Source organism: Pan paniscus, chromosome 2 (genome assembly GCF_029289425.2).
Source record: "Pan paniscus chromosome 2, NHGRI_mPanPan1-v2.0_pri, whole genome shotgun sequence".
Taxonomy (NCBI): Eukaryota; Metazoa; Chordata; class Mammalia; order Primates; family Hominidae; genus Pan; species Pan paniscus.
The window spans coordinates 52,166,514-52,192,779 of record NC_085926.1 but is presented as its reverse complement, the minus strand read 5'-3'; the positions used below and the strand labels follow the sequence as shown (position 1 = coordinate 52,192,779).

Here is a 26,266-nt window from a genome sequence, read left to right as displayed (position 1 = left end):
TTTCCCGGGTACAACACATAAAGTGTAGGGCTTGGCAAACCCGTCTCAGGAATGTCAGTCTGGTTTCCTTGCCCCACACCCTTCCCAGCTTGGCTTGGGCTGTGTTGGGCTGGGCCTGTGCCAGGCTCAGAGGTACTCTCCTCCATTCTTGAGGAAAGGGCCTTTGAGGGTATTCCTTTCCCAGCTGAGCATTAACAAGAGGGACAAAGTCCAGAATGATGGTGACCAGGGTGTGTCCAGGTACTTTGCATTTCTGTCTCTGAGCACCCAGCTGGCTGCAAGGCAGGTGAGGCGAGTCTCCACCTTCAGAGGAGGCACCTGGGTTCAGAGTGGCAGTGGGACCAGTCCAGGATGAGGGCTTTGGTCTGAGAGCTCGAGACCCAGTTCTGTGCCATTCAGCCAAGAGATCCTGGGCAGTGCCCATCACCCAGAGAAGATGAGAGAGAAAAGGTCAGCACTTGGACTTGGACCCAAGTGCAGCTGGAAGTGGGAACAGAATAAGGATGATATTGAGTGCTTTGCTCATCTTTGGGCCTTGCTTTCCTTATCTGGGCAATAGGATCATAATCCCTGAAATGCCTGCCTCACAGGTTGTTTTTGTTGTTGTTGTTATTTTGTTTGTTTGTTTGAGACAGAGTCTCCCTCTGTTGCCCAGGCCGGAGTGCAGTGGCACAATCTCGGCTCACTGCGACCTCTGCCTCCCAGGTTCAAGCGATTCTTCTGCCTCAGCCTCCTGAGCAGCTGGGATTACACCACCACGCCCAGCTAATTTTTGTATTTTTAGTAGAGATGGGGTTTCACCATGATGGCCAGGCTGGTCTTGAACTCCTGACCTCAAGTGATCACCCTCAGCTTCCCAAAGTTCTGGGATTATAGGCATGAGCCACTGCGCCTGGCCCTCACAGGGTTTTTTGGGGGGTGATCAGAGGCAAAGCCAAAGCAGAAAGAACTGGATAGTGGAGTTGGGCATGGGTTTCAAACCCAGCTCTGAATCTTACTTGGCCATAGACTTGGGCAGGCCACAACCTCTTCAAGGCTTGGTTTCCTGATTTGTAAAGCTCTCCCAGCCCTGCCACTTGTGGCTGGCAGGAGGGTCAGGTGAAGTCCTGTATTTCAGAGGCTTATTGTTTAAACCAGCCAGTCCCTAGCCCTCTGGGAGTTTCCTGTTTAATATAGAGAAAGATTGGGAAACAAGGCCGACTCACATGGAAAGTGAAATAGAGTGTTGTAAGCAACTCCAGATGGAGGAAGAGGAGGAGGCTATTACTCCAACAGGCGCTGAAAGAGGAGGATCCCAACCACGAGGAAGGCTTCCAGAAGAGAAGCGGGTGCTGGTTGGAAGGGTGGATCTACATGCGACTGGGAGACTGTGGGTGAAGCCTTGGATGGAAAAGGCTCAGCCCTGTGGGGGTGGTGGTTGGGGGGTCAGCGTGAGTCAGCCCAAATAGCTGGGCAACGGGAGTATGGTCAGGACCTGACGCCAAGAGGTCAGACCAGAAAGGCCCTAAATGAGCCACGGGGTTTCCCAGTGTCAGGGCCCAAAGAACCACCCCCAGGGTACCGGTCAAAATGCAGATTCCTGTGCCACACTCCTTTGATTTTGACCCAGAAATCTGCATTTTAACCAGCTCCCCTTTCTGATGAGGTAAGGGTGAGGTATCTTGGCATATGTTTCTTGAGTGGTTCAAGGTTTGAGACCTTGAAGAGCAAGGCGTAAGCCATGAGTTCTAGTCCTAACTCTGAGATCTTGAGCAAATTGCCTCATGCCCTAAATCTTAGTTTTTGTGTCTGTGAAATGAGAATGACCCCACCTGCCTCAGTGATGAGTCTGGGTGGGCACTATTCTGCTCCAGTTGTGATCCTTCGGGGCCTCTTCTTTCCCCCTCCGCCCCCTCCTCCTCTTCTTCTTTCTTTTTCTTCTTTTCCTTCTCCTTCTTCGCCTCTCACTCCTCCCTTGTCCTTCCCTCCTTCCCCATCTTCTTTTCCCTTTCTCTCCCTTTTTCTCTCTCCCTTACCCCTCCCTCCCTTTTCCCTTCTTCCCTCCTTCTCCCTCCCTCCCTTCCTTCTCAGAGCTACAGTATAAACTCATCTTATCACTCGCTCTGGCCCTGGGCAGCTGTAGTTGAGGCAAGGTCAGGCCCCATCCCAGGGATGACGCTGGGGACTTTTTTCCCTCCCACCCAGTCTGCATCATGGTCATCATTACCATCACTATCACCGTCAGGGGCTGCTGCACATAGTACCCACCCAATGGTCAAGGCAAAAGGAAAATGTCAACCCCAGCCCCTAGAATTCCCCCTTTTTATTCTGGGCCCCAGGAACTATTTTTATTTTTATTTTTATTTTTTCTCCCTTAAATAGCTGTTTATTAGCAATGTGCTAGAAAGGGTGATGGAGTTAGCATTCACAGACAACACACACCGCTGTCACGAGGGAGGCAAGAGCGAGGGCAAGCCAGCCTGGAGCCCCGAGGAGGAGTCCCCCTCTTCAAGAGAGCGTGGGAGGGGACGGGGCCTGGGGTGTTGGGGGGCAGCCTGGGAACACCTCCGCTTACTAGGCGTGGTTAAAGATTAAGAGGGACTCACTGGCAGCAGCCCCGGCCTGACCGCTTGGAGTATACTTTCCTTGACAGGCGTGGCTATCTGCCAGGGCTCACTTGACATACTCCTTCTGCACAGCCTTCAGGTTCTCCTTCTTCCTGCCCCAGGCCTTCAGGGCAGAGGCCTGCAGGGCTCAGCTATATGAGAAGGTCAGGCCCCAGGGCTTCAGGAGGGGGCACTTGTTAATGGCATTGAGGTTGATGGACACTTCCTTGCTCTGGCCTCCAGACAGGAAGGTGATCCCAGGGACAGTGGGGGGCACTGTGCAGTGCAGCACTTAGTTTTTGTGTCTGTGAAATGAGAATGACCCCACCTGCCTCAGTGATGAGTCTGGGGTGGGCCCTGTTCTGGCCCAGTTGTGATCCTTCTAGGCCGCTTATTCCCCAGAGTGTAGTGCTTGTGACAGTTGCCATGGCAATCTCCTCATGAGAAAACTTCTGGATGCAGACATGGCCTGGGGTGACCATATTGGACTTCAGCAAGGTGCCTTCCAGGTAGATGTCATGGTCACTCAGAGCCTTGTAGAGCAGCCACACCTTCTCGGTTACATACTGGCAGTACTACAAGTCATGGTCCCCACTGGGGAGGATCCTCAGGCTCCACGATGAGCACAATGCCATTCTGCTGGCAGATGCTGGCATAGTGGGCCAGGACATTGACACACTGGCATTTTCTCTTTTCTTTCTTTCTTTCTTTCTTTCTTTCTTTCTTTCTTTCTTTCTTTCTTTCTTTTTCTTTCTTTTCTTTCTTTTTCTTTCAAGACGGCGTCTCACTCTGTCACCCAGGCTGGAGTGCAGTGGTACAATCTCAGCTCATGCAACCTCCGTCTCCCAGGTTCAAGCGATTCTCCTGCCTCAGCCTCCCAAGTAGCTGGGACTACAGGTGTGTGCCACCACACCTAGCTCATTTTTGTGTTTTTAGTAGAGATGGGATTTCACCATGTTGGCCAGGCTGGTCTCGAACTCCTGACCTCAGATGATCCACCTACCTCAGCCTCCCAGAGTGCTGGGATTACAGGCGTGAGCCACCGCGCCCAGCTGATGTTGGCATTTTCAATGATGGCGAGCGCTGAGGGGGTGTGTTTCCCAATCTTCAGCACATGATGCCACTTGGCAAAGTGGGCTCCATCCTTCTTGTATGGGGCACAGCGCTCAGACAGCCCATCCAGCCCTTGGGTGGTGGTCTCACCATTTGCCCTTTCCAGGGGTACCACCCCCTTGTCTACCTTGATGCTCACAACATTGCCCTTGGATTTGATAACTTGGGGGAAGGGACGCCCATCATCCACCTTTTGGTACAGCGTCTCATGGAAGAGGATGACACCCTTGATGCAGGGGTTCACGCGGTTGTCAGCTGTCAGCCACAGCTGGCGGTAGAAGCACCGGTTCTCCTCGGTATTCTCGGTGCCAATGGACTGCAGCCACTTGGCAGTGCTCCCAGTGGACTCATCTGCAGCCGGGATGCCCTTGCCCAGAGCTACGATGCAATGAGTGATGTCAGACAGCTCCTTCTGCTCCGGGGTCAGCAATGGATATTGGTAGGGCATGGTACTGGTGTTAGCAAGTTCTGGCATAGGAGAGGGGTGGGTTTGCAGGGTGCGACGGTGGAGGGTGGCAGGCGGGCGAGTGGACTCAGGGAGAGAACGCAGCACTCATCACCAGGATCCCTTCTCCCAGGAACTATTTTTAGCAGCACTCCTCCAAGAAGGTGAGGTAGCACAGTCTTGGCAAACCTGCTGCTTTCTTCTGGGCCTCAGTTTCCACATCTGTCAGTCAAGCAAGAAATCTTGCATCCTTCTCAAAGAGACCCCAGGTGGACATAGGACAGCTCCAACCTGTGCTGCTGCTGCTCCTTGGGGTGTCAGTGCCCTTCTATACAGTGGTAGATGGGGGCCAGCCGCACACAGTGGGTAGAGGATCTGGAAACAGCCCAGCTCTGCCCTGAACAGTTGGAGGCATGAGCTCCAGTTTACCATGATGGGGCCCAGGAGCCACCATGTGAGATGGAATTTCGGGGTTGGCAGAGCAAAAGGGTTCTGAGGTCTCTGGCGCTGGCCTTGTCCTAACCCTGTCTTTGGAATCCCGTTAGACTGTGGTTGCAGAGCAAGGGGTGAGCTCTGGTTTGTGAGAAGAGAGAGAGGGGCTGGAGTGGAGCAAAGCCAATAAATGCTTCAGGAGATAGGTCTGGAGTGGGGGGGGGCTTTGCAGGGAGCAGCAGCCCCCATCCTAGAGAGCAGAAAATGCCCAGAGAGCCCCAGAGGACCCCTGAACCCAGCCCTCCAGCCTAGCACCCACAAACTGTGGCCCAGATAAGTTCTGTGTGGCCCACGTAGTTTTTGTTTGTTTGTTTTGTTTTGTTTTTTGTTTTTTTTTTTTGAGACAGAGTCTCACTGTGTCGCCCAGGCTGGAGTGCAGTGGCACAATCTTGGCTCACCGCAAGCTCCGCCTCCCGGGTTCATGCCATCCTCCTGCCTCAGCCTCCCAAGTAGCTGGGACTACATGCGTCCACCACCATGCCCGGCTAATTTTTTGTATTTTTAGTAGAGACGGGGTTTCACCATGTTAGCCAGGAGGGTCTCAATCTCCTGACCTCGTGATCCGCCCACCTCGGCCTCCCAAAGCGCTGGGATTACAGGTGTGAGCCACTGCGCCCGGCATTCTTGTTTTATAATAAAATGTGAATGCATTGTCAACATTTAACCAGCAGGAGATTTCTCATCAAGCCTCAGATGTTCAGCTTCTTTTGAGGAATCAGTAGACCTGGAGCCCCTGGGCTAGCCCAGGCAGGGTGTGCTCTCTCCACTTCTCTATCAGCTCTCCCTTCAGTGCGTCCCCAACCCTGAGGAATGTAATGTCCAAGCAGCGACACCTCCCTGGCCTTGTAGGCATCAGTGTGTGTTCCCAGCCCTAAGCCATTTTACAGCCAGGGAGACTAAGACTCAGAGAGGGGAGAGGACTTGCTCGAGGTCACACAGAAAGTGATGTTGGGCTGCAGGGGGACCCAGGTGTCCTGATATCTATGTCTTCCACACTACACTCACAGCTTCTGGAGGAGGGTCTGGGGTCAGTGGCTAGGGGAAGGATCAGGCTAGCTATAAGGGGCCCCCTGGAAGGGACTAGCCCGGAGGTGGATTCCTCCATGCTTGTCATCTTCCCCCCAAGCCCCTGCATGTGGATCAGGCAGATCAGGGCCCCTTGAAGATAATGGGGCAGGGGCAGGCACAGGCTGAGCCCTCTCCTATGGCCGGCTGTGCCTGCCCCTGCCTCATCACCTTCAAGGGACCCTGGTCTGCCTGATCCACATGCAGGGGCTTGGCGGGATGAGGATGTGCAGTACGGGGAAGCCTCCCTCCCTGTCCTCCTGAGCTGCTGGGCAGACAGACATCAGCAAAGAAGCCATAGCAGTCTGTGACCAGTGTGGACAAGGGTGCTGGATTAGAGAATGGCGGGATGGGAAGGGGGACCCACCTCAGGGCTGCACCCTGGTGTCAAGCAGATGCCACCTAGGACAGAGCGACCAGGCTGAGGGGCCCCCAGTGAAGGCTAGAGGGAGCCTGATATGGAGAAGGAGCATGGAGGAAGACAGGGAGGCTGAAGTCAAGAGAACGGGGCGGGGGTGGGGGGTGGCAGAGCCAGGCCGGGAGACATTAGAATCTCGCCATCATCAACAGTGCAATTATCCACCAATTCAGGGACCTTATTTCTCTCTGGCCCTGTTGGCATTTAAAGGCCTACCCAGCACCCCTTCTGCCCGGACACAAGGGAGCTGGAACAAAGGGGAGGAGGAGTGAGAAGAGAGTGAATGTGGATCGGCTGGGCAGGGCCAGTAAGGAGAAGGCCAGGGAGCATGAGAATCTGCTGAGCAAAGATGGTAGCAGCAGCCGCTGTGTGCAAATGTTTGACCTGGCTCTGTGATTAAGTGCACAACCCCAGACCCCCCACACAGTGCACCCTACAGATGTCAGTCCCATACAAGGAACAGAGGCTCAGAATGGTTAAGTTGCACAAGGTCATACAGCCAGCAAGTGGGGAGAGTGGCTGACCTCCTGGCCCTTCTGGCTTCTGGTCCAGCACTCCACCCTGTGGGGGCGGGGTGAAGAAGCTGGGAGGAATGAGGCTGGGGCAGCTTCAAGGGTCTCGGGTCTCAGGGGAGGCATTTCTCTGTTTCTGGGTGACAGGACCAGTTCGGGCAGGCAGATGGGAGCACTTAGCCAAGGAGGCTGGCCCAGGCTCCGGCCAGCTGCCGGCCACCCAACTCAGGAGAGGTTGCCCACTTCCGGGAACTTCTGGGCAACCAGCCACATCCTCAGAAGGCAGGACTCCTTCCAGACCCCACACACTGGTGGACACTGCTCACTCTCTCCCCTGGACCTGGCCAGCTGCTCTGGGCCCAGTTGCACAGCACCCAGGGCCCACAGCCTGGCAGAGGCCTCCCACCCTCCTTGGCTGTCTCCTTGGAGGTTCCTAGAAGGAGGAAAGCGGGCCCTTCTGGAAAGAGGAAAGGGTTTTCTGTCACCCTAAAACCCATCTCCAATGGTGGGGAACAGCAGCCCCCTCCTCCCTGTCTCCTCTCCCTGCTCCCACAGCCACCCCCTTATTGAATGATCTGTGTTAACAGTAGTAGTAATAACAGTCACTACCAAATTGAATTGTGTCTCTACTGTAGTGTGGTACCAGGTACTGTGTGTTTCAACTCTCACAGGCCCCCTGTGAAGCAGCTACCTGCAGCCCCATTCTCAGAGTGTGGAGGCAGTGCGCTGCCTGGGTTCGACTCCCCGTTCCATCCTCTGTGTGCTCTATGTCCTTAAGCGGTTGGCACAGCCTTTCTGAGCTTCAGTTTCCTCATGCACAGAAAGGGAGTGATATTTTCTGTACTGGCTAAATGCTGTGTGTCAACTTGGCAAGGCTATGGTGCCCATTGTTTGATTAAATACTAGTCTAGGCCAGGTGCGGTGGCTCATGCCTGTAATCCCAGCACTTTGGGAGGCCGAGGCCCTGGCCAACATGGTGAAACCCCATCTCTACTAAAAATACAAAAATTAGCTGGGCATGGTGGCATGTGCCTGTAATCCCAGCTACTCTGGAGGCTGAGGCAGGAGGATCACTTGAACCTGGGAGGCGGGGGTTGCAGTGAGCCGAGATCAAGCCACTGCACTCCAGCCTCAGCGATAGTGAAACTCCATCTCAAAAACAACAACAACAACAACAAAACAAAACAAACAAACAAAAAACCTAGTCTAGATGTTGCTGGGAAGGTATTTTGTACGTGCAATTAATATCTAAAACCAGTTGACTTTAAGTAAAGGAGATTATCACCAGTAATGTGGGCCTCAATCAATCAACCGAAGGCCTTCAGAGCAAAAACCAAGGTTTCCTGGAAAAGGAGAAGTTCTGTCACAAGATGTAAAGTAGAGATATTGTCTGAGTTTCAAGCCAGCCAGCCTGCCCTACCAAGTTCCAGCTTATCAGCATCCACGATCATGTGAACCAATTCCTTAAAATCCATCTTTCTCTCTCTCCTATTGGTTCTGTTTATCTGGAGAACCCTGACATACTTTCCACTCAATGAGTGGAAAGGTCAGTGAGACGCTGCTGCTGTGATTGGTAGAGGCACCTGTTCCTGGAAACAGCATGCAGGTAATATTAGCTGTGGGTTACAGATGAGGGAACTGAGCATTGGGAAGGTGACTTGTTCAAAGTTTCGGAGCTGGAGTCAGGATGTAAGCTGGCCTGCCTACCTGCAGCTGCACCTCAATCACTGGGTCCTCACTTTGTCATCCACCTCCTTGTCAAGACCCTCGGACCAAGCTGCCCAAGGGGCTGCTGGTGGCATCCTCTCTCCAGGGCTTGCCTTTGAATTTAATTAAAACCCTCAGGCCCTGGTATGGGAAGTGAGACCAGAGGCCATTGAGTCCCCACTGACACTGAGTTAACAGATTCTTATGCAAGATTAGCAGGCTTGTGATGTCAACACCAACGTTCACCTGCCTTAGGATTGTCATGGCCTTGATGAGGCCTTTGGAGTTGAGAGTGAAATCAGCAAAGGAGAGCTAAGTAACAACCCCTTATCTTGGGGAAGCCTTTTCAGCCCTGCTCCTCACTCTGCAGACCTAATAAGCCTTAGCTTTTCAGCATAGACCTGGGATCAGCAGTGCAGAGGCCTGTAGGGTCCAGATAGGTGAGGACAGTGGGCACCTTGGACCCCTGGGCTGAAGGACAGACACATTTCAGCTCTGGCCATTGTTATCCCTAGAAACAGGGCCTGGTGTGTCCAGGGCTTCTTCTTGTATTTCTAGAAGAGACTCACAGCCAGATTTTTTTTTTAAGAGACATGGTCTCGCTCTCTCCCCCAGGATGGAGTGTGGTGATACAATCATGGCTCACTGCAGCCTCAACCTCCTGAACTCAAGTGATCCTCTAGCCTCAGCCTCCTGAGTGGCTGGGACTCAGATGCGCACCACCATGCCTGGCTAATTTTTAATTTTTTTGTAGAGATGGGGTCTCATTATGTTGCCAGGCCCTGGCCTCAGGTGATCCTCCCACCTTGGCCTCCCAAAGTGCTGGAATTACAGGTGTGAGCCACTAGGCCTGGCCTAATCACATCCAGATTTTTATATGGGCAGTTTGAATTTTAATGGTTTTTTAAATAACAAAAGCTTATTTATTTGAATAGATATTTGCATATGATAATGCAAATAGTGTAACAGAGTAAACAAAGAGATTTCCCTTATCCAGGTCTCTTTCCATACACAACCACTGCTCCTGAGTTCTCATAGGTCTTTTCAGAAAGATTCTACTTATTCATTCAACATTTATCAGTTGATCACCTACTACAAGTCCAGCACTGAACATATAAAAAAGTCTTTCTTGTTTGCTCCTTGCTTTTTGCATTGAATACTACACCTTGAAGAGGGCTGCATCCTTTTTGACAGCCGCATAGTATTCCGCTGTGCTGATGCACCATGATTCACTTGTCTAGCCTCTTACTGTTCATTTGGTAGTTTCCAATGGGTTACTCCTATCAGTGTCCTTGAACCTGCTTCCTTATGTGGGGTGAGGACTTCTGTGGGGTATTTAGAAACAAAACGCAGCCTGGTCAACATGGTGAAACCGTGTCTCTACTAAAAATACAAAAATTAGCCAGGCATGACGGTAGTCGCCTATAATCCCAGCTACTCTGGAGGCTGAGGCAGGAGAATTGCTTGAACCCGGGTGGCGGAAGTTGCAGTGAGCCAAGATCACGCCATTGTGCTCCAACCTGGGTGACAGAGTGAAACTCCTCCATCTCAAAAAAAAAAGAAGAAACAAAACCACCAGGTCAAATGTCAGAATCTTTTTTTTTTTTTTTTGAGACGGAGTCTCTCTCTGTTGCCCAGGCTGGAGTGTAGTAGCACGATCTCGGCTCACTGCAAGCTCCGCCTCCCGGGTTCACACCATTCTCCTGCCTCAGCTTCCCGAGCAGCTGGGACTACAGGCGCCCCACACCATGCCCAGCTAATTATTTTTTGTGTGTGTATTTTTAGTAGAGACGGGGTTTTACCACGTTAGCCAGGATGGTCTTGATCTCCTGACCTCGTGATCCCCATCTCGGCCTCCCAAAGTGCTGGGATTACAGGGGTGAGCCACTGTGCCCGGCCAGGTCAGAATCTTTTATTCCAACTTTATGTTTTTTTTTTCTTTTTCTCTCCTCTTGAATTGAGTGTGTTCTTGTGAGTGGCCTCAGATCCTTGATGGAGTGAGGCAGCTTCCAGGAAATGGATCAATAGGCTTTTTTTATTCAGCAAATACTTACTGTGTACCTACTGTTTGCCTAGTGTTGAACTAGGTTCCGGGATGGCAGCTATGAACAAGGTAGATGTAGTCCCTGTTCTCACGGAGTGGACACTTTGGTGGGGGAGACAGATGTCCAGAAGGACACGCCATCCAGACACATAATCTTGTGAGGGTGAGAGCTCACATGGTGCTCTGAGTGACAAGGACAGTGGCTGCTCTGTTTGGAGGCTTGGAGAGGCCTCTCTGAGGAGAGGATGTTTAGGGTGAGTCCTGAAGGAGAAGGAGCCAAGCTGGCGATGATTTGGGGTGGAGCAGGCCAGGAGCTGACCAGTGCCCCAGGCCGGGGGATCTAGTGCCACACTCTTGGTCACCTCCAGCTCTGGCCACTATGCTTTGGAATATGGGAGGGTTGGAAATAATCACCCATCCATGCCCAGTGCCAAGGAGGTGCTGGATAGATCTAATTATGATTACTATTATCATGACTGAAATGTGAGCAAGGAGGCATGGCAGAGAAGTTGGGGGGATGTGGGGAGCCTTGGAAGCTGGGCTCCAGGCCCCCTTGGGAGGAGGCAATGCAGAGGAGCTGGAAGGCCATAGTCCTCCAAGCCTTCAGGGAACTTACATTATCTGGTGTAGCTGGTGGGAAGGGGGCATGGGGGCAGCTAAGGCAATCTGGGCCCAACTGAGGGGGCCCTGAGAACCATCCAAGGGATGGGTCTTGTTCTGTAGGCTTTGGGATTAGAGGACAGCTCTGAAGCCTTGGGACTCAACCCCAACTCATTAGGTGCCAGATCCAGCCTGGGGTTGGGGGAAGGCAGCCACAGTGTTTACCCAATCTCCAAAGCCCATCCAGCTTGATGCAGTGGCTTGGTTGTGACACCCCTCAGTGCTTCCCCCCAGCTAACGGCCATCAGCCCACTCAGCCTCCAGGTTCCTCTTTGCTGAGCTACTCTCACTGGGGTCCACTGGGACTGTACCTTCATTTCTCTGACCTGGGGAGTTGGAGAAGTTCAGCAGGGCTGGTGGCTCACAAGAGGTACCCAATGAGCATTTGTTGAATGAATGAATGAACATATGAATAAATGCATGAATGAATGGAGTCGGTAAATAAAAGAGGATTATCTGTGAACTATGTGCAAGTGAGTGTGTGTGGGTGGGTCCTTAGGCCCCAGAGATAGGGCCATTTGTGGGCCCAGAGATGGGGCCATTTGTGGGCAGGTTGTGTCAGCAAAGAGGTGAGTGTGGAAAGCTAGGGTCAGATGGCTGGTCAGCAGATGGCCTGGAGAAGGCCAGGGGAAATGGAGCAAGGCCATTTACTAGGGGCCCAGTTGAGCATCTTCAGGAGCCTTCTTTGCGGAGATCTGTAAGTGCCCATGTCCCGACACTCTGCCACTCCACTGCCACCCATTCATACGCAAGCTCCCATGGGCCCTCCCGGGTGTCTATGTCATCTTCTCCAATGGCTCTCCCTAAGCTCACCCTGGGATAGGCCACCTCTGATCTCAGCCTGGTCTGTGGACGGTGTGGTCAGGAGTCAACTGAAGCCCCTTGAAGCTCAGCTGGGGTGGAGGCTGCAGTCAGACCCTCGTTCCCCCTCCTGGTCCCTCTCCCGCTCTCTTCCTTGACCACCACCTCAGAAGATGACCATAGCTGTGCAGCAGAAGGGCTCTCACTCTATATTTGTGTAACAACATTTAGAAAATAGTTTTTCACAGCCTGCCTGTGTCTTAGCAGACAGAAAACTATTGGCCACTCTGAAGTGACATTTCAAGTTTGGAAGTTCTTAGGGCCTAGTGTCTGGCAGCGTGGTCTGCTGGTCACATTCCTAGGTGCACACCCTGAATGTCTCTCAAATACATGCATAATCCCAGGCCCACAGGTGCCCAGGGTCACAAACACCCTTTCACACATGGCCACATGGCCAACCACTCCGGTCATAGGGATAGCAGCACCTTGTGACAGTTAGATACATGGTGTAGTCACAGCGTGCCTCGGGGGCTGTGACCTTGTCACAGAGGCACACATGTGCAGCCATGGTGTGCCATGATTGGGACGTCATCATACATGGGGTCACACACACAGGCTGAGCTGTGCAGGGCCACAGGGTTGCTCTGCTTCACCCCTCACCTCCACCTCCCTAACGCAAGTGCAGCCTGGCTCCCTGGGATCGTGATCCCTTCCCCTGCGCTCATTCCTGATGAAGTCAGGACTATCAAGAGCCCCTGACTGGCCCTCCCTCTGCCTGCCTCCTCTGTGGCCATCCTGCTCAGGTCTGTCCCGATGGCTCTGTACACCCCTGAGAACTATTAAACTGACCAGAGCGTGGACCAGGGAGATCCCAAGGGCATGAGAGCCAAGCTGTGTGACCATAACAGTCATGTCTTGTTTCTGGACCTCAGATTCTCCACCTGTTTTTTAAAAAAATGTTATTGATGTATAATAGTTGTACATATTCTCCACCTGTTAATACAGGCATAGACCTGGTGGTTTCAAGGCTCTTCTGGCACCCGTGATGAGGAAAGCTGTGATTCTGTGGCCCCTCTGGCATTTCCTGGACCTTCGGGCTTCTGAGTCTATTTGAACTTCATGGCCAGGTGCCTCTCACTAATGAAAGGGCCTCCACTGAGATTTCCTTGGGAACAAAGGAGAGCTCAGTTGTTCTTGAGGCCTCAAAGGGGCCCCTGAGGCAGGCCTGATGCCCGGCTGTGTGCAAGGACCAGAGGAGTGGCTGCCCAGCCTGGAGGCAGGTGCTGGCTGGACTGACCTCCTGGGACCCACTTAAGCTTTCTACAAACAACACATCATCTGGGCTGAGTGGGGGGTTCTCGGGGCAAAAAAAAAAAAAGTCTTCTACGGAAGCTGCCTTGTGACTTGGCCCTGAGCTCAGGCAGGGTGGGGACCCTGAGCACCAGAGAGGTCATTGTTCCGTGAAAGCCAAGGCGGCAACCCCTCCCTCTTCCCCTTCTTGTGCTTGGAACCTCCAGACCCCTGGACTCCCAGGGGAGCCCAGGGAGTCAGTGTATGAGGTGCTGAAGCCAAGTCCTTCCAGAGCTTGGGGAAAGGTCAGTTGGTTTATAAATCACCTGAATTTCATCAGGGTCACCATGGGGGAGCTTCATGCATTTTTCAAAGGGCAGTTGTTAGGTGGTCACTCTGTGTTAGGCGCAGTGTAGGAGCCCGGAGAAATAAACCAAAATGTACCTGAAGTAGCATTTTTCAGTGTGGTCTATGTTCATGAAGTGGTCTCTGGAAAAAATATTCCATAGTCAAGTAAGTTAAGAAAGGGTATTATATAATTCACTTGGCCTGAGCAAAGGTGACCTGGTTTCTTTTTTGTGGGATTTGGAGAAGCTTTAAAAGGCAGTGTGTTTAGGCTGGGCTTGGTGGCTCAAGCCTGTAATCCCAGCACTTTGGGAGGCCGAGGTGGGTGGATCGCCTAAGGTCAGGAGTTCAAGACCAGCCTGGCCAACATGGTGAAACCCATCTCTACTAAAAATACAAAAATTAGCCGAGCGTGTGATGGCGGGCGCCTGTAATCCCAGCTACTCAGGAGGCTGAGGCAGGAGAATCACTTGAACCTGGGAGGCAGAGGTTGCAGTGAGCCAAGATGGCGCTACTGTACTCCAGCCTGGGTGACAGAGCAAGACTCAGTCTCAAAAAAGAGAGGAAAAACAAAAAAAAAGCTGTGTGTTGAGAGAACTTACAGGGTGTGAGTGCAGGAGCCTCATTTCCCACATACAGCTGACCACAGAACTCATTCTGCTCATAGCAGCTATCTGGTGGGGTCTGGTGGGGTTGGAGTTCTCCAGGAGCCCTGCAGCAAGGCTGCTGGAGGGGTATAAGCCATCCCTGGAGGGCTCCTGTGACGCCATCTCTGTGCCCTGCCCCTGGTGTCCTGATTTAGCAGGGCGCCTGAGAATCTGCATTTCTGCAAGTTCTCAGGTGCTGCTGTTGGACCACACTTGGAAAACCACTGATCTATCTCAGAGCAGCCAGAGTGATCTTTTAAAAGCTAAGCTGCGTGAAGGTCCTTCTCTGCTCAAAGCACCCCCAGGGCTCACTGTCACTCAAGGCAGAAGCCAAGTTCTTACAGGAGTCCACAAGGCCCACCGACCTCTTTGACATTCACTCACAACTCACTTTTCTGTCCCTTAAACCCACCCTGCAAATCCTCAAGAGCACCTCAGGCCTTTGCTCCCTTCTGCCCATAATGGTCCTGCCCCAGATGTTGGTGGGGCAACCTGTTCCCATCCCCCAATTCCTCCACCCCTACTCTTGTACCCCTGCCTGCCCTGGCAGGGCAGCCTGTTGGTCACATTCATAGATGCACGCCCTGAATATCTCTCAGATACACATAATCTCAGGCCCACAGGTGCCCAGAGTCACAAACACCTAAGCAGCTGGGCTCTCACACAGGAGGACACAGAGGGGGCTTTCTGGTCCCATATACATCTAGCACCTCAGGAAGGGGTTGAGAGGGAGCTGAGGTGTCCAGGCTGGGGCACAGGGGAGTGACCCTGTGGGCAGCTGTGTGCTCTGTCACTGGTTCCATGAACCTTATCAGCGCTGCCCTCATCCTAACCCCGGAGCACTCTGTGTTCTTGATGCATCTGCACAGAGGTCACGGCAGCACAGATGAACTTAGCTCACCCAGCTGCCCACAGTGACCCCGATAAGCTTGCAAGGCATCCTGTGGCAGAAACCAGAAGGTTCTGAGTTGGGCAGGAAATAGGGCCAAGCCTGTCTTCTCCACCCCAACCTCCATTGGCCCTGACCTGGCTTGGGGATGACCCTGGTGGGTAGCTGGGGGGAAAAGGTTTAGCTTAGGCCTGTCTGACTGCCAGATGCATGGGTGTTATGGAGAGGGGATGGGGGAATGTCAGACTTGGCTCTGACCTTCTCCTCTGTTGAGTGGGGAATGGCTGCCTATAATCTTCACTGGGGTCCCTGGGGCCTGTCTGATTCTATGTCCTGACCCCTCTGCCCTGTGGGTGGGTGTGCTGCTGGCATACAGAGTCTGCCACCCCATCGAGCCAAGGCTGTGGGTCTGAGTAGCCTTAGGTGCAGAGGCTGTCTGCGAATTTGCACATGATGTCAGTGGTGGCCTTGCTCAACATTCCCAAGGAATTTTCTGACTAGCAAAGCTTTGATTTTGGCAGCTCTTCTGCCCAGGAAGCTGACGTTATGCCCTGAGCTCAGCTCTGCTGAGCAGGTGAGTGCAGGCTGAGGCCCCTGAGTCCCCTGTCCTGGCCCTCCTGGGTGGATTCCATGGGTGGTCCTTTGCCTCCTGTGCGTGTGTGAGTATGTGGACACATGCAGGGAAAGTCTGCCAGCCTGAGCTCCCTCAGCCTCCCCTAGCCTGCCCTTCTTTTTAAAGCTACCATTTATTGAGAGTTTACCATGTTCTAGGCCTGTGGTTAAATCCTTACAGCAACCCTACGCCCTAGGGTTGTTGTAAAGATATATTCAAATCCTAACATCCAGTACCTGTGAATATGACCTTATTTGGAAATAGGTGCTTTGCAGCTGTTATTAAATTAAAAAGAGTTTTACCATTTGTTCATGTCCTCTCTTATTTCCTTGAGCAGTGGTTTGTAGTTCTCCTTGAAGAGGTCCTTCACATCCCTTGTTAGCTGTATTCCTAGGTATTTTATTCTCTTTGTAGCAATTGTGAATGGGAGTTCACTCATGATTTGGCTCTCTGTCTATTTTTGGTGTATAGGAATGCTTGTGATTTTTGTACATTGATTTTGTATCCTGAGACTGCTGAAGTTGCTTAAGGAGATTTTGGGCTGAGACGGTGGGGTTTTCTTTTTTTTTTTTGAGATGGAGTCTCACTCTGTTGCCCAGGCTGGAGTGCAGTGGCGCGATCTCCGCTCACTGCAAGCTCCGCCCTCGGGTTCATGCCATTCTCCTGCCTCAGCCTCCCAAGTAGCTGGGACTACAGGCACCCGCCACCATGCCCGGCTAATTTTTTTGTATTTTTAGTAGAGACGGGGTTTCACCGTGTTCGCCAGGATGGTCTCAATCTCCTGACCTTGTGATCTGCCCACCTCAGCCTCCCAAAGTGCTGGGATTACAGGCCTTAGCCACCATGCCCTTCGATAGTGGGGTTTTCTAAATATACAATCAGGTCATTTGCAAACAGAGACAATTTGACTTCCTGTCTTCCTATTTGAATACCCTTTATTTCTTTCTCTCGCCTGATTGCCCTGGCCAGAACTTCCAATACTGTGTTGAATAGAGGTGGTGAGAAAGAGCATCTTTGTCTTGTGCTGGTTTTCAAAGGGAATGCTTCCAGCTTTTGCCCATTCAGTATGATATTGGCTGTGGGTTTGTCATAAATAGCTCTTATTATTTTGAGATACCATCAATACCTAGTTTATTGAGAGTTTTTAGCATGAAGGGGTGTTGAATTTTATTGAAGGCCTTTTCTGCATCTGTTGAGATAATCATGTGGTTTTTGTTGTTGGTTCTGTTTCTGTGATGGATTACATTTATTGATTTGCGTATGTTGAACCAGCCTTGCATCCCAGGGATGAAGCCAAGTTGATCGTGGTGGATAAGCTTTTTAATGTGCTGCTGGATTCAGTTTGCCAGTATTTTATTGAGGATTTTTGCATCGATGTTCATCAGGGATATTGGCCTGAAATTTTCTTTTCATCTCACGCCGGTTAGAATGGCGATCATTAAAAAGTCAGGAAAGGACAGATGCTGGAGAGGATGTGGAGAAATAGGAACGCTTTTACACTGGTGATGGGAGTGTAAATTAGTTCAGCCATTGTGGGAGACAATGTGGTGGTTCCTCAAGGACCAAAAATACCATTTGACCCAGCAATCCCATTACTGAGTATAAAGGATTATAAATCAGTCTACTACAGGCTGGACGTTGTGGCTCATGCCTGTAATCCCAGCACTTTGGGAGGCTGAGGCGGGTAGATTACTTGAGGTCAAGAGTTTGAGACCAGCCTGGTCAACATGGTGAATCCTCGCTTCTACTAAAAAATACAAAAATTTGGCTGGGCTCAGTGGCTCATGCCTATAATCCCAGCACTTTGGGAGGCGGAGGTGGGCAGATAACCTGAGGTTAGGAGTTCAAGACCAGCCTGACCAACATGGAGAGACCCCATCTCTACTAAAAATACAAAAAAATTAGTCGGGGTGGTGGTGCATGCCTGTAATCCCAGCTACTTGGGAGGCTGAGGCAGGAGACTTGCTTGAATCCAGGAGGCAGAGGTTGCGGTGAGCCGAGATCACGTCATTGCACTCCAACCTGGGCAACAAGAGCAAAACTCCATCTCAAAAAAAAAAAAAAACAAAACAAAATTAGCTGGGCATGGTGGTGCATGCCTGTAATCCCAGCCACTCGAGAGGCTGAGGCGAGAGAATCGCTTGAGCCCAGAAGGTGGAGGCTGCAATGAGCCAAGATTGCACTACTGCACTCCAGCCTGGGTGACAGAGCGAGACCCTATCCTAAAAAAAAAAAAAAAAAAAAAAAAAAAAAAAAAAAAAAGACAGCCATGTGAAGAAGGAGGCAGAGATTGGAGTAATGCTGGCACAATCCAAGGAGCTCCTGGGGCTACCAGAAGCTGGAAGAGTCAAGGAAGGGTCCTCCCCTGGGGCCTTTGGAAGGAGAATGGCTCTGGCAACACCTTGATTTCTGACTTTCAGTCTTCAGAATTGTAAGACAATACATTTCTGTTGTTTCGAGCCACCCAGTTTTCGGAAAATGATACACCTGGCTTCAGTTACAATCTTCATTTCACATGAGGCAACTGCAGCTCAGAGAGTTCAAGATCTTGCCTAGGGTTACACAGCAAGCTAATGTTGCACCTGGGATTAGAGTCTATCTACGCAACTCTAAGCCCATGAGCTCAGCTCACCCCTATGGACCCCCTTGACCTGTCACCCTCTCTCTTGATCCCATCCCCTGACCCTCTACAGCACCCCGCCCTGTAAACCTCAGGGGAGACCCCAAGCCTTCCGTGCTAGCTCCTAAAGACTCCCCCAGGGTCCTGGCTTCCCCAGGCTCCAGCCCCAGCTCCTTCCTGCTCTGCCCCAGTAGGCTTCGGGGGTGCCTCTCACTGTCTCCCTAAACCCCACAGCTGCCTCAGTCCTTGATACTGCTCCCAACTGTGCATTTGGATATTCTGGTGCCTCACAGCCTGGCACTGCCCAGTGCCCCTGCTGCATCTCTGTGCTGTCACCATCTCCCTGGGGCTGGGCCCCCTTCTACCTGCTGCTCCTCAGGTCTCCAGGCCTAGCAGCCTCCATGCTCCCTCTTTGTTGAGGGTGCTCCAGTGTCACCCCAGCCTCCTCCTTATTGTCCATGCTGCTCCTTGACACCCTCCCCAATTTATTCTCACACTTTCTTCGTAACCCCTTCTACTCCCCTTGGCCCAATAACCATTAGATCTTCCCAGTGAGACCTGGCAGCTCCCCCTTTCCCCATTCTTTGGCCCCTTGTCATTGGCCCTGTCCCATAGCTCCTGAATTTCTAAACCTTGCTGAGACAGTGGTAACTGGCCACTACCCCTCCCCAAAGAGGAGAACTAACCCCCTGCCAGTGTCATCCCAGTCACACCCCTTTTGGCCCTGGGCTAGTCACCTCTCACACTTAGGGCTTTGCACAATCTGCCCAGCTCTGCTCCATTTTTTTTTTTTTTTTGAGACAGAGTCTTGCTCTGTCACCCAGGCTGGAGTGCAGTGGCTCGATCTCAGCTCACTACAACCTCCGCCTCCTGGGTTCAAGCAATTCTCCTGCCTCAGCCTCCTGAGTAGCAGGGACTACAGGCATGCAGCACCACACACGGCTAATTTTTTTGTATTTTTAGTAGAGATGGGGTTTCACCACATTGGTCACCCTGGTCTCGAACTCCTGACCTCAAGTGTTCTGACCACCTCGGCCACCCAAAGTGCTGGGATTACAGGTGTCAGCCACTGCACCTGGCCGCTCTGCTTCTCTTAAAAGCCTCCTGTAGATGTTCCAGCTTCTAGTTTCCCTCTCACAGCTCGACATCCAGCCCTACTCACAATGTTGACTATGCGCCTCACAGGAATGCCCAGCTCCCAGCACTTCCCACTGCCTACAGGGCAGAGGCCAAGCTCACCTGTGTGGCATTCGAACCTTCCCTGGCCACTGTCCAGGCTCCTGTGGGCAGCAAGATTCAGACAAAGGAGGGCTGGGTTCTGGTCCTGGTGCTTTCTCCACTGTAGGGCCTTCCTCATCTCCCTGTCCCTACCCCCACCACTCTTTTTTTTTTTTTTTTTTTTTTTTGAGGCAGGGTCTCGCTCTCTTACCCAGGCTGGAATGCAGTGATGCAAACATAACTCTAACCTTGAACTCCTGGGCTCAAGCGATCCTGCTGCCTCAGCCCCCACCACACTTTGACTCTTGGCCTCTACTCTAGCCCAAGGGCGGGAACTCCCCAAAGTGGGTGCAGATCCATGGCTCAGATCTTGAGCCAGCCTGGTTCTGGGAGGGAAAAAAGGCAAGGCCAGAGCTTGGCTGATGTCATTCCAATCTTTCCCAAACCAGCAGAGGCTTGTGCAAGGAGAGGTCACTGGAGTCCCTGCGTCCAGGTGGCATGACAGGGCACAGCGCATACACATAAACATGGACACACGGTGGAGAGGCTTGTGTTGACTTTCCGCCTGGGCCCCTCCCACTCACCATTTTTTTGTCGGACAAAAAAAATGTGTCACCATTGATTTGTCAGACAAATCTGGGTGACACAAGCCTGACTTCCAGCTGCCAGTACTGGAGACCCTGTGCCTGAGGGCTTTCTTTGCCCAGGGGGCCTTGAGGCCTGTGTGTAGGGCAGACAGGAAATGCCAGGACTCAACCAGGGCTGCTAAGAATGGGTGGAAAAACCTCTCGACTCCCTCATGCCTCAGCTGGCATGACCCTGGCATGTTCTGCAGCCTGTCCCACAGCTCTCCAGCAGGATTGAGCCCAGCTCTCCCACAGAAGTCACTTGCTTCATAACGCCCCCTCCGGTTGTTGCCTAGAATCACCTCCCAGATAAATGAATTACAATTATTCTTGAATCCTTTCCCAGGGTTGGCTTCTAGAGGAACGCAAACCAAGATACACAGGCACAGGATCATGCACAGTCTCACACATAGGCACACACACATGAACCACACACAGCACTCAGAGACATAGCCATGCACACACAGATTCAGAGATGCACATACAGATACAGTCAAACACACCCACACGTGTGCACACAGAGGCGCAGCCATGGACACACAGACACAGCTGTACCCACACTCGCATACCTGTGCATGCACACAGACACTCACATACACAGACATGCACGTCCTTTCAGCCATGCATGCAGACACAGGTGCACATGCCCTCATCCATCACATATGATAAAGAGGGCAGCAGAGTGAACTGACAGGACCCTCCCTCCAGGACAACAGGGATCCTCAGCTGGATTAAGATCTGGCTCCTGTAGCCACAGTGGAGGAGGAGCTTGCCTGGGGGAGGCTGAGCAGCCAGAGCCCTGGAGTGGGGTTGTGGGATCCAGAGGAGAGGCGACATATGGGAGGTCGGGATATCTGAACCAACGTTGGGGGCAGGATTTTTCAAAAAGATCCCAGACACAGGAGCCTCCCAGGTAGAGGGAACAGCTTAGAGCAGGTAATGGGCTGGAAAGTTCTGGCCCACGGGATGATCCTGGTGGGGCGGGGTGCAAGGCGAGGCTGAAGAGGTGGTGGGGCAGGCAGGCAATGGAGAGTCTGACCTCATCCCAGGAGCATGGGGAACCATAGAGGGGCTTTGCGTGAGGGAGCACACAGTGATCCCCAGGGAGGCTGACAAGTACAATCACCCCACATCTGTCCGAGTCCATTTTGTGCTCGTCCAGGACCAGAAGACAAGGCCCCTCCTCTCTGGGGATCAGTCTCGCCCCTGCACAGGGTGGCTGCTCTGGCACTGAGTGTGTGAGTGACTTGTGGGGGTTAGGCCTACCTGAGACCCAAGGATGACTCATCAGAGGGGGGCCTTTGTCACCTGAATGACCCCCTCAGTTCCTTGCAGCTGAGCTGGGTTGTGGGGGGCAGGACAGTCCCTGAGAGGCAAGGGAGCTGATGGGCAGGAGGCAGCGGAAGTGAGTCTGCACCAGATGGGCCTGCTACTGCCTGTCTCAGCCCCAAAAAGCTGTGCATCTCTTCTGTCCCACACTTGCCCTTCCACGGTCTGGGGCACCCACGTCACTGTGGAATACCTGCTTGTCTTTCAATACCCCCTCAACACACCAAATGCTTTCTCCTCCTCTTCTCAGAAACCCCTGATCCTGCCACCCGAGGGGCACCCCTGGTGCTGGGCTTGAACCCCCGTGAGGACACTCCCTGAGCTCAACCTGCTTGGTGGTCCTTTTCCTCTCTGGCTTCCTTGGAGCAAGGACTCTGGTGCTAGTCACCTGCTTCTCCTGCTGAGGCAGGCTCTGGGGCTGGTATACACCTGCCACTCCATTAGAGCCTGGTGACCCCACCACAGGCCCCGGCACACAGCTGGCATTCCCCAAACCCTTGTGGAATTGAATCCCCTGTTCTTCACCCTACAGAAAGTCCCTGAGTGGAAGCATCGCTGGAGATGGTGGGAGGGATTCCCTGGTGCACTCAGGCTCACTGGTTTTGGGGATTGATTCGTCAGACAAATCTGAGTGATCTTTCTTCGTGCCAGGCCAGGGCCAAGTGTTCCACATTCACTGGTGACCAGCAGGGTGTGGTCCCTGCTTTCAGGGAGCTCATAGTCATAGGGGAAATGAATGATAAACTCACAACATGTCAGGAGTGAGGAGCAGAGAGGCATGAGAGTGTGCTGGGGCGGGGTCAGAGGATGCGACTCTGAGATGACGTTCAGGCTGAGGCCTGAAATATCATGAGCCAGCAGAATGATGACACGGCGGATGAGCAGCCCAAGCAGAGGGAATAGCTGTGCAAAGGCCCTGAGGAGGGCCTGAGCTTGGCTTGTGGGAGGGCAGTGAGGAGGCCAGTGTGCCATGATGAGGAAGGGGAGGCGAAGGAGGCCTCCAGGCGCTTCCTCCAGGGAGGCCCCTAACCACATCCATTCATTGAAACCAGAAGGGCTCCAGCAAGCTGGGGTCAGAGTTGGGACTTGTCTAGTCTTGTGTCCCTGGCCAGGGCATCATAGCCAGGTGACAGTCCCCTTGCTCCTTGAGGGCAAGGCAGAGCTGTTTTTTTCACTGAAGGGACATGTTACAAATACAGACTCCTGGCCCCACCCATACCCACCAAATCAGACTCTGACAGGCCTGGCAATGGGCATTTATACCAGCTCTTCCCTAGATTCTGGAAACCCTGTGCTCAAAGCCCCCTGTGGGCCTGGACCTGACTGGCTTGCCCCATTTAATGACCAGCTGTGACCCTGCTTCTCAAACTCATGGAGAGGAGGACATAAAACCATAAAAGCATAAATAGTGCATGTTCCTGAGTATCAGCCTAACTTGGAGTTAACTAGTCCATCATTAAAACATTAATTTGATATTAAAAAGAGGCTGTTGTGCCTGGTGCAATGGCATATACCTGTAGTCCCAGATAACTTGGGAGGGTGAGGCAGGAGGATCACTTGAGCCCAGGAGTTTGAGGCTGTGGTGTGCTATGATCACGCCTGTGAATAGCCACTGTACTCCAGCCTGGACAACACAGTGAGACCCTTTCTCTTAAAAAAAAAAAAAAAGACGCAGCTGCACTAGGAAATAGATGCTAAACTTACTTATTGTTTAAGATGGACTACAAGACAGGCCGGGCATGGTGGCTCACGCCTGTAATCCCAGCACTTTGGGAGGCCGAGGCTGGCGGATCACTAGTTCAAGACCAGCCTGGCCAACATGGTGAAACCCCGTCTCTACCAAAAATACAAAACAAAACAAAACAAAACAAAACAAAACAAAACAAAAAAACAATTAGCAGGTGTAGTGGCATGGACCTGTAATCCCTACTACTTGGGAGGCTGAGGCAGGAGAATTGCTTGAACCCAGGATGCGGAGGTTGCAGTGAGCCAAGATCGCACCAATGCACTCCAGCCTGGGTGACAGAGTGAGACCTTGCCACACACACACACACAAAAGATGAAAGATGAAATATGAGACAAAGGATTTTCTGGTATGGGTTTGGCTACTTTGGGACAGTTTTGGCCCCCGTCTCTGCTGTTGGGGTGAAAATCTTGAGGCCCTCTTAAGTTCCTCTGGGGCTTGAACTATTTCAGAGTTTTTAGTCCTTCTTCATGGATGCATTAGGATTAATGGTTCAGGTTTGCAGACAAACAGGCTTGGTTTTAATCCTGGCTTCTCACTTACTAACTCTGTGCCTCAGTTTCTCCATCAGTAAAATGCACTGCTCCTTGTTTGGGTTGTGGTTAAGACTCATGTGGCCTTTGGTATAGGATGACTCTGCAGTAGGTGAAAGTTGTCAGTTATTTTCTTTCTGGCACTGTTCTGGGCTGGTTCACAGCACAATTCAGGGCTCAATGGAAGAGGGAAATCCCATGATCTGGCCTCTTGGGCATCTGGCCCCATCTTCTCTCCCCAAATGCTCTGAGGACAGCTCTGTGGCCTGCATCCTTCTGTTTTGCCTCAGGTCCCTGGGGTTGGGTTGTCTCCAAAACTCCCTCAGCTAGGCAGTGGGGCACAGGGACAAAGGGTTGCCACAGCTACTGTGGACTGGGCATCATGCCCCCCCATGGCCTCACTGGGAGACTGAAGTCTGAGAGGCTCAGTGACTTGCCCACAGCCACAGAGCCGGTCTATAGTCTAGAACTGCACTGGCCATACAATAGCCACTAGCCACATATAGCACAGGAATGAATTAAAATTCAATAAAATTTAAAATTCAGTTCCTCACTCACACTAGCCACATTTCAAGTGTTCAGTAATCACATGTGACCAGTGGCTACCATTATGGATAACCCAGATAGAATATTTCCATCCTCCCAGAAAACTCTTGTGGTCAATGCTGGTCTAGAAGCAGCAGTTCTCAGCCTTGGGTGCCCACTGGACTCACCTGGGGAGCTTTTATAAAATGCGAGTGCCTGGGCTCCACCTGCAGGGGTTCTGAACAGCAGCTGGGGCTGAGAACCGCTGCTCCGAAGCTCTGTCTCCATGATCTACTGGAAAGGTTCTTAGTGTTGAGTTCAGACCTCATAGGAGTGTTTGCGCCTCGCTGTCAGCCCATGTGTGCAAGGCCAAGGTGGGGGCCTTCGATATTGTGGGATCTTTTGCCCCAGCTCCTTCTCCTCTCCTTGTATGATGTGAAACAGAGGCCTGACATCTCTCAAAGGGGTATTCTGCAGTAGTGGAGGAGGGGCATGGGTCATGCTCATTGGGTGTGGGTAGAAGAACTCAGCACACAGAGGCTTCCTTATCTGACTTGAGTGGATGGGGTGAGTGTGGCTACTGGCCAGCTATGTGTTCTCACACTGCTTGGAAACTGGTCCCAGGGACCCATGGGTCCATTGAATCACTGTCTCCAGGAATCGCATGGCAGCGCCAGTCATGCCATCCACTGCCTGCAATGTGGGAGGACAGGTCCAAGCTGGATGCTTATGCAGGGGCACTTCCTAATGTCTCCACCAGTGTGAGCTTTGCCAGAGTAGCCCCTGCGATTGGATGGAGGAGCAGGGCTCGGCCAGGCTGAAGGCTATAATCCCATTAGACCTCTCCTCACTCTGGGGTGTGGCCTGCCTTTAGAGAAAGCTGACCCACAGGGGCACACTAGTTCCACAGTGGGTACCACTGAGGCCCAGAATTGCCATGGGACTCCATGGAAAGGGGCACTCTGCAGGGGTCACTCCCACAACAGGTGGGGTCACTCCCACAACAGGTGGGCCTAGTGCAATAGCCCCATCTGTGGGGGGTCTCTTTTGGCTCATCTCAGTCCTAGGAGGGGATATGTGCCTCCTGACCCTTTGAGGCGGATCCCCAGGGACCTTGCCTACATGTGCCCTTCCAGTCTGGCCCTACTCCTGGTCCTCATCTGCTTTGTCCCACTCCCCAGACACCACATGTTCAGTCCTGTTACCAGACCTTTTCCTAGTCTGTGCCCTGCACCCGAACCACCCTTTCTCTTCTCTCCTGTCCATCTGCACCCCTCACTGTGCTCCAAAGCTTATCTCCTACTGAGAGCAGCTTTCCTTCATTACCTTAATCCCTTCGCCTTCTCTCCAGCCAAGAACCAGTCCTGTGCATCACAGATTCCATTGCAATCTATGAACAATGTTGGAATGAGTCATTTATTTATTCACCAAATGTTTATTGCACCCCACTCTATCTGGGCCCTCTGCTGGGTGCAGGGGCACAGTCACATCTGTCTCTGGAGTGGACATTCTCATGGGGAGAAGATAACAGGTCCAGTGCATCAGATGGTGTTAAGTCACCACAGGAAAATAAAGCAGGGAAAGGGAAGGAGTGGGCAGACATTTGTAAGTAGGGTTGTCAGAGAAGGCTACACTGAGAAGCTGATGTTTGAACAAAGTCCTGATGGAAGTGACAGATAGCGCCATGGGGACACTGGGACAACAGCCGGTGCAAGAGTCCTGAGATGAGAGAGTGGCTGGCACATTCTTATTCAAGGAACAGCAAGAAGCTCAATGTGGTTGGAGCAGGGAGAGCAGGGCAGAGCAGTGGAAGCAGAGGCAGAGAGGTGTGGGCCAGATCATCGGAGCAGGGGAAGTATGAAGTCACATAGTTCATATTAAGTGTCAGCTCAACATCAAGCTCTGACACTAATGAAGAGCTCATGGAATCTCCCCTCCTCTATCATGGCAGGCATATTATTATGATTATTTTACAACTGAGAACACTGCAGCGGGGAGAGGTGGTATGACTCCTGCTAGATCACCAGTTCAAAGGTGGCAGGGCC

At 52.2% G+C, this 26,266-nt stretch overlaps 1 pseudogene; it reads right to left on the bottom strand.

Annotated features, from left to right (window-relative positions):
• Positions 1-1,691: 1,691 nt before the first annotated feature.
• On the bottom strand, positions 1,692-5,476 carry LOC100993008 (fructose-bisphosphate aldolase A-like; annotated as a pseudogene).
• Between the last annotated feature and the right edge of the window lie 20,790 nt (positions 5,477-26,266).